We start from the raw sequence: 5,975 nt of genomic DNA on the forward strand, positions 1-5,975 counted from the left end.
GAGAGATTTTCACTGTAGGGCGTGTGCGCTCGCCAGACAGACAGACAGAGACATAGAGACAGAAAGCAAGAAATCACCCCCCAGGGGTGATGGTCACGGCGCAATCCCTTCTCCATTCTCCTCTTGGGATCTTGGGCACGCACGCACACGCGCCCTGCGTGAGTTTTAAGCCACCGGGTCCGGGACACGAACCGCGGTCGACTATGTGGGAGTCCAGCGACATAGCCATTACGCTAACTGCTGGTTCCCGAGGGTATTTTTTTTTAATCCATTCAGCCAGCCTGTGTCTCTTGATTGGAGAATTTAATCCATTAACATTCAATGTTATTATCGATGTTAATGGATCTGTCCTGACGTTTAAGTTGGCCATTGTCTTAGTTGCCTTTTACTCCTTTGTTTCTGGCTGTTACTTCTTTAGTTTTCCTGGAACAGTACTTTCTTCAGTGTTTCTTGGAGAGCCGGCCTGGTGCTGGCAAATTCTTTCATGTTTTGTTTGTCTGAGAAGATTTTAATCTTTTTTTCCCCCCTATATAAAGGGTAATCTTGCAGGGTACAATAATCTTGGTTGAAATTTTTTCTCTCTGAATGCTTTCAATACATCTTCCCATTCTTCCCTTGCTTGCATTGTTTCCATTGAGAAGTCCGGCATTAGCATGATGGGGTGACCTTTGTAAGTCACTTGTCATTTCTCTCTTGCCATTTTTAGTATCTTATCTTTATCTGTGTTCTTAGCCAGTCTGGCTATGATATGCCTTGGGGAGGATCTTCTTGGGTTGATTCTATTTGGTGTCCTTTGTATTTCTTGGATGCTTGAGTACCCCTCTAGACTTCAGAAATTTTCTTCCAAGATTTAATGGAATAGGTTTTCCATGCCCTTACTAGTTTCTTCATTTCCTGGGAAACCTATTATTCTGATGTTAGGACGTCTACTGGAATGTAGTATTTCTTGTATGTTATCCATATGGATATATATATTTGTTATTTTCTCTATCTTTTTGGTGGTTTTTCTCTAGGTCAGAGTTTTTATTTTTATTTCTGTATCAGAGATTTGATCTTTGGCATGGTCTAATTGATTTTTAATACTTTACAGAGAGTTTTTGATTTCCTGTATTACAAACTTCATCTCTAATAGTTCCATCTGATTCGTTTTAGTGTGTCCATTTCTTCTTTCATATTGTCAAAGGATTTTCTAATCTCCTATAGTTAATTGTCTCTTTTCTGTTCCAACTCATAGAATTTGGTCACCAAGAGTGTTCTAAATTCTTTTTTGGACACTTTGGTAACATTCTCTGTTTTTTTCCGGTAAAGGAAGGGAGTCACTGTGTTCTTTTGATGGAGACATATTTCCTGCTTTATTCAGACCTGAGGTTCTTCTTCTACTTCTGACCATTGGGAGATGTGTTCCCTTCAAAATACCTTTTGAGAGAATGTTTCCTCGAATAGGAGCAGGTGTGTTTCCTTTTTGCTGTGGAATGAAGACTGCCAAAGTCTCTCTTCAATTGTGTTTAGCAATGTGATCCAAGGAAAAGTATTCACTTCAGGTGTACAAAGAAAAGTATCTCCTGTTTCACAGGTGGTTCAATGAAAGGGAGGATCCCAGGGAGTCTTAAAATACTAGAATATTTCAGAACTGTAGTTCTAGACCTATATAAACGACCATGGATGGTGTAAATAAAGGAAGTGAGGACCAAATAATTGGGAAGAAAATAATAGGGAGAATAAAGAAAAAGTTTCATGCCGCTCACTAGCGCGGTGCATGATTTTGCCAGGGGTCGGAAGATAGGAGTGGGGTGTCTGTAGGGCTGAGGGCGTTCCTATGTGGTAATGAGAAGAGAGAAATTTACAAATGAAAGAAAAGGAGAAGGAGAGAGAAAAAAATGTACCTGGCTGACAGAGGGGTCTCTGGCTTGGAGGTCCCGGGGCTGGAGCTACGGCGGGGAGTCCTCCCTTAGAGTTACTGGCTCAGGGTTTGGAAGATGGGAGTGGGGTGTGTGCAGGGCTGAGAGTGTTCCTATGTGGTAATGAGAAGAGAGAAATTTAGAAATGAAAGAAGAGAAGGAGAGAGAGGGAAAAAAAAAGTGTACCTGGCTGACGGAGAGAGGGGTCTCTGGCTTGGGGGTCCCGGGGCTGGAACTATGGCGGAGAGTCCTTCCTCAGAGTTCCTGTCGCAGGGGTTGGAAGATGGGAGTGAGCCCTCCACTCCTTTTCAAGATAGTGCTGGAAGTCCTAGCCAGTGAAATCAGACAAGAGAGCAAAATAAAAGGCGTTCAAATAGGAAAAGAAGAAGCTAAACTGTCTATTTGCCTATGATATGAATATATACACAGAAAATCCAAAGGAATCTATGAAAATATTCCTATAACTGATAAATGAATTCAGGAAAGTAGCCAGATATAAAATCAACATATGAAAACCTAAAACCTATACCATTGGGTTTTTTTCCCTATACCATTGTTTTTTTTGTTTTTTTGTTTTTTTTGAGAGGTTTTCACTATAGGGCACATGCGCTCACCAGACAGAGAGAGACATAGAGACAGAAAGCGAGAAATCACCCCCCAGGGGGGATAGTCACGCTGCAATCCCTTCTCCTCCACTCTCCTTTCAGGATCTTGGGCACACATGCACACGTGCCCGGCATGAGTTTTAAGCCACTGGGTCCGGGATGCGAACTGCGGTCGACTATGTGAGAGTCTAGCGACATAGCTATTACGCTAACTGCTGGTTCCCTACCTATACCATTGTTATACACCAATAATGAATAGACTGAGACAGAATTGAAGAAAGCAGTTCCAATGCTAATCAAAGCAGCATGTATTAGCACCGAAATAAACACATAGTCCAATGGAACACAATAGTGAATTCAGAAATAACCCCAAATCATACAACCAATTGATCTGAGATATAGGGTACATGGCAATGCAGTGGAGAAAATAAAGTCTTTTTAGGAAGTGGTGTGGAAAGACCTGGATATCCACCTGTAGAAAAATGAAACTGGATCCCTATCTCTCACCATTAACAAGAATCAACTCAAAGTGGATTAAAAATTTAAGTGTAAAGCCTCAGACTCTAAAACTACTGGAAGAAGAAAGGGGAAATGCTTGAAGACATTAGAGTAGGCATATATTTCCTAAATAAGACCCCTTACAGCACAGGCAATCCCAAAAATAGACAAGTGAGATTACGTCAGAGTAAAACCTTCACAACAAAGAAAACAGTGAAAAAGCAGCCCTCAGAATGGCAGAAAATATTGCAAATTATTCCTCAGACTAGTGATTGATAACCAGAATATATAGGCAACTCAGACAGCTCGCCCATTAAAAAAAAATGAATAATCCAATTTAAAAGTGGGCAACCCCTCCCAGGTAAGAGAGACAAGAGGCAGGCCTTCAGACGATTCCTCATGGCTCCCGAGAACTAGTGATTTCAGGGTAAAAGAGAAATGAAGATTTCCTACTGATAATTCAGCCTCCAGCTCACAAACCTGAGTGGGATCACAATGGAACAGCAAAGAGATTCCAGATCACCTCTTTCCGCATGCTCCTGAATGCTCAGATTGAACTTCAAGAATTAGGAAGAAACCCACCATCCATCAGATGACTAGAAATCACCCCAGGACCACAAGAAAGATGAACAAGCAAGAAAATATCTCTCCTCCCAGGGAAAAGAATAACTCCTCTTCATCCAAAGACAGTTCAATGGAAATCATAGAAATGTCTGATAAAGAATTTAGAATATTCATAATGGTGACGCTAGCAGAGATGGAAAAGAAGAGACAATGAACTGCAGAAGACAAAAAAGAAAGGAGATGACGAGTTCCAGGAGGTGAGGAAATTCTTGCAAGATCTAAAAGAGGAATTACACTCTTTAAAAAAGAATGAAAGGGACCTGTTAGAGATGAAGGTTATAATACAGGAAGTCAAAATCTCCCTTGAAAGTCTTAAAAGCAGATTCAATCATACAGAAAATAGAATCTCAGACTTTTTTTTTTTTTGGAGAGGTTTTCGCTATAGGGCACGTGCGCTCGCCAGACAGAGAGAGACATAGAGACAGAAAGTGAGAAATCACCCCCCAGGGGGGATGGTCACACTGCAATCCCTTCTCCATTTTCCTCTCGGGATCTTGGGCACACACGCACATGCACCCAGTGTGAGTTTTAAGCCACGGGGTGCGGGACGTGAACTGTGGTCAACTACATGGGAGTCCAGCGACATAGCCATTACGCTAACTGCTGGTTCCCAATCTCAGACATCAAAGAGAAAATGGCTGACATAGAAAAATCAACCATGAAGACTGAAAAAATGGATAAAAAAAAATGAGAATAATATATGAGAAATACTAGATACCATCAAATGTCCAAACATCCAGATAATTGGTATCCCAGAAGGTGAAGGGTGTTGATAATCTATTCCATGAAATTGTGGAAGAAAACTTTCCAAACCTAGAGAGGCACTCAAAGATCCAGTCCCAAGAAATACAAAGGAGTCCAAATAGAATCAACCCAAAAAGATCTTCAAGACACATTATAGCCAGATTGACCAAAACTACAGACAAAGACAGAATACTAAGATTGGCAAGAGAAAAACATCAAGTTACCTACAAAGGATATCCCATCAGGATAACAGCAGACCTTTCATTGCAAACAATGTGAGCGAGGAAAGAATGGGAAAATATATTCAAAGTGTTAAGGGAAAAGCAATTTCAAGAAAGATTACTGTGCTCAGCAAGATTATCTTTCATGTGGGAAGAAAAGGCAAGAACATTCTCAGATAAAGAAAACCTGAAAGAATTTACCAGCATCAGACCAGATCTCCAAGAAGTTCTCAAGGGAGTGCAATATCAGGAAATTTAAATACAGACACACAGAAATAAGAGTTATAAACTAAGGAAATGGGGACCAGCAGTTAGCATGATGACTATGTCACTGGACTCAGATGTAGTTGACCATGGTTCAAGTCCTAGACCCGGTGGCTCAAACTCACGCCGGGCGCGTGAGTGTGGGCATGCATGCCCAAGATCCCAAGAGGAGAATGGAGGAGAAGGGATTGCAGTGTGGCCATGCCCCCCGCCGGGGGTGATTTCTTGCTTTCTGTCTCTCTGTCTCTCTCTCTCTCTTTCTGGCAAGCGCACGTGCCCTATAGCAAAAATCTCTCAAAAAAAAGAAAAAAAAAACTAAGAAAATGAACAACTTAATCATAGGACAAGTATGGAGTTGAATATTATATCCCAGAGTTTAATCTGGAAATTCAAACCACAACAGAAGATAAGGTACGTGAGACTGAATTGGTGAAATAGAATTTTATGACTTTTGGCTAAAGCATTGCTGATTTTCTTGTAGGCTTTGTTGTCCGGTTTTAAGGATTTGTGTCCTGTCTTGAGATGTCAATAGGTTCATGTACCTACCATTTGAACAGAATCCTGGCCCGTTTCCTGGCTTTAAGTTTTGAGCAATGTTCCTTAGGATTTCTTTGATTTAAGTTAAAACTGCTTTCTTGAAATTACCACCTGAACTTGCTATTGAAAGTAGTTAGATTATTTAGGAAATTGTGTGATCAATATAATGTGGGGGAGGAGTGGAAGACTACTGTGGACACCAGAGGTAGTGTGAGAGGAGCGTGGGAAAGGACAGAGGGTCAGAAATAGGAGTAATATATAATGGAAGATTTTTGATGATACAATGCATGATTGAACCACTATGCAGTATATTCTGGATGGGAAGTCACATTTTGTATGCTGTGATGATGCTTAGGGAATGAATGTAAATTAAGTTTAAAAAGTTTCAGGAAAAAAACTAAAACTGTTTTAATTTTAAAAAAGCACATTAAAAATACCTATTTGATGACTGCAGTAAGCTATAAAGACCTAGCTAGGTGCTACTTTATAGTATGTTCATTCTACTCACTGAGGTTTATGCCTAAAGTCAGACTTGTGTTCATGGATATGTATGTATCAGCTGTGCTTGCTATTGAAAATATTTA

General features: G+C 40.5%; 1 pseudogene; it reads left to right on the forward strand.

The window, feature by feature from the left end:
- The first annotated feature begins 2,135 nt into the window (after window positions 1–2,135).
- LOC102481909 (vasculin-like) overlaps window positions 2,136–5,975 on the forward strand; it is a 7,660-nt pseudogene continuing 3,820 nt past the window's right edge.

The sequence above is a fragment of the Tupaia chinensis genome, unplaced genomic scaffold, assembly GCF_000334495.1.
Source record: "Tupaia chinensis unplaced genomic scaffold, TupChi_1.0 Scaffold138416_1, whole genome shotgun sequence".
Classification (NCBI taxonomy): Eukaryota; Metazoa; Chordata; class Mammalia; order Scandentia; family Tupaiidae; genus Tupaia; species Tupaia belangeri.